At 65.4% G+C, this 2,500-nt stretch overlaps 1 non-coding gene across 1 annotated transcript; it reads left to right on the top strand.

Moving 5' to 3' along the window:
* Nucleotides 1-1,374: 1,374 nt before the first annotated feature.
* LOC140472518 (5.8S ribosomal RNA) lies at nt 1,375-1,528 on the top strand. Its single transcript, XR_011957691.1, has one exon. It is a non-coding gene; the product is annotated as a 5.8S ribosomal RNA (ribosomal RNA).
* The last annotated feature ends 972 nt before the right edge of the window (nt 1,529-2,500 follow it).

Raw genomic sequence — 2,500 nt, 5'->3', positions numbered from 1 at the left:
AAAGGATCGTCGGCTTGGGGGTACGCCCGTTTCCGTTTCAACTTGTCTCGCGAGGGTGGTTTCGGGGCCAGCAGGAGAGCTCGTCGGGGTAGCAGGCCCTGCAGCCGTGGTCACCGCCAAATCCCCACAACTCGAGCAAGTGAAAAAAAAAGTAACAAATAAGAAAGGATCGTCGGCTTGGGGGTACGCCCGTTTCCGTTTCAACTTGTCTCGCGGGGGTGGTTTCGGGGCCAGCAGGAGAGCTCGTCGGGGTAGCAGGCCCTGCAGCCGTGGTCACCGCCAAACCCCCCCAACTGTTGGGCGCCTACCTGCGCGGGGCAGGAGGACACTTTCCGATTTCAAATCTCCGTTTGCCGAGTCCACCCCGAACGCACGCGGGCGGGCGGGTTCGCATCACCCTTCGTCACAAGGGGCGAAGCCCGTTCCACCGTCTCGTCAGTAGTGCCGACCGGTCTGTGATCGACGAGGGGAGCCACACCAGGTCCGGCCCTGCTGCTTGGCGGCACCGCGTCGTCGGGAGCTCGCGACAGACGGAGGGTTTCGGTGTACTCTCCAGCCACGGGAAACGAAGCCGGTGATGCAGGCGCCGGTCTTTCGCTCCCAAATCGGCTGGGTTTACATCGTTGCTATCTAGTCACGCTCCCTTCAAACCCGACGGGGTACCTATTCCCCTCACCCGTCTGTGCGTATACAGCCTCTTTGCACTTGCGGGATGGGGGTGGTGGTTTAAAGACTCTCGAGTTGCCGCCCGTCGGTCTCCGAGCTCCGTGCAGTAGTGATCCCCAGCGAACTGCCAGCAGGGCGAACGAGCGATCCCGCTCTCGGTCGGGGCGCCTGGCGTCGATCGGTGGTCGGTGGCTTGCGGGCAAGCTGCGCTGTGAGTGTGGGAACGAGTATGACGAGCCGTTGCCGCGACTCCCAGTCCACCTCGGCGGTGGCTGGGCCGGGCGGGCGTCTGCTCGGGCGAGTGCCGCCCCCGCCTCCTCGCAGGAAGTCCGCTCGCCGACACGCCGCCACGTGCACGCGTCAGTGACGCTGCCGAACCGATGGCCGGTGCCCGTTCCCGCCTCTGCTTTTCCTAGGGCAAAGCTGCTGCACGCCTCGTGATACTAGGCGGGCGACATGGTGGCGGTGATCCTGCCTCCGTCGCTGCGGTGCGTTGGGGCACGCATCGCCTCTTGGGCGCCCTGTCCTCCTCCCCCCAATAGACGTATGTTTCTGCGGGCCGCACCAGGATGGTGCTCCCCATCGCTTCACGCCACCCTGCTCCGCCCGCACGCCGGCGTGCAGGTGGCTGTAGCTCAAGGTGGGGAGCGTATGTGCGGTTGGGGTCGCTTTCCTCTGGCGAGGGAGAGACCTAAAACAAACTCAGACAACTCTTGACGGTGGATCACTCGGCTCGTGCGTCGATGACGAACGCAGCTAGCTGCGAGAATTAATGTGAATTGCAGGACACATTGATCATCGACACTTTGAACGCACTTTGCGGCCCCGGGTTCTTCCCGGGGCCACGCCTGTCTGAGGGTCGTTTGGCAATCAATCGCACTCGCCTTGGCTGGCGAGAGCGCGGCTGGGGTGTCGCAGAGGACCCGTCCTCTTTGTCCCCCTAAGTTCAGACTCCGGAGCCCTCCGGCGTCGGAGCGCTTGGCCTTTCCCCCCCACCCTGCACATTCCGTTCGTCAGGCTCGACGCCATCCCCCCGCCGGGGAGCGCGGCCTGGCGTCCGTCTGTGTCGTGGCAGTGGGGCCAGCACGGCTGTCACCGGTCCCAGAATGGCTGTCGGTGGTTCACACTGTGTGTGTGTGCCAACCCTCCTGGTCTCTGGGACACGGAGCTGCCACGAAGTGTTGAGCCTCCAGTGGGGGGTCTGCCTAAGCTCTGCACGTCCGCATTGGGTCCGTCTCTCGGTTGGCTGGCAGTGGAAAGAGTGAAGGGAGCCGCGGAGGTCCGGTGCTGGTGCGCCGCCGGCCTGACCGTGGAGCTCGCCGGTTTGACACGCTGACCCGACTCGATGGTTGATCGATTGAGAGTGCTGGGAGCTGCAGGCCGCCCGCTGCTGCAGCCGCCCGTCTCGTGGTTCGTCCTCGGCCTTAAGTGGCCGGCGGGGCGTCTGATCCTGTCTCCCCTGCTGGCGCCGAGTGCCTGGCCGAGGGAGGAGGTTTTCGTCGAACGCTGTGACTTGGACGGTCGCACGCGCGTGGATCGCTGGCTCTTGGCTCTCCCGTTCAGTCCGCACGTTTTCCGCTCCGTCCTGCCACCGGTCTCGGGAGGTACGGAGGGGTTGGCGGGCGTGGTGTGTGCTCCGTCACCGTGCAGGCACACCTACCACGCCGTCGGCCGACCCCCGCACGGTCCTCCTGGCCATCGGGAGGACGGCGGAACGTCGGGCTGTCGGGGGCCAAGTCGCCAGAAGGCCACCGCTGTGTCTTCCGTACCCTGTCACCGTCGGCGTGCCTTCCTCAACTCGTCCGGCTCGGGGCCGCTGGGTTCAGGAGCGGCG

The sequence above is a fragment of the Chiloscyllium punctatum genome, unplaced genomic scaffold (genome assembly GCF_047496795.1).
Source record: "Chiloscyllium punctatum isolate Juve2018m unplaced genomic scaffold, sChiPun1.3 scaffold_354, whole genome shotgun sequence".
Classification (NCBI taxonomy): domain Eukaryota; kingdom Metazoa; phylum Chordata; class Chondrichthyes; order Orectolobiformes; family Hemiscylliidae; genus Chiloscyllium; species Chiloscyllium punctatum.
Note: the sequence above shows the minus strand (reverse complement) of the source record. Positions and strands in the feature narration are given on the sequence as shown.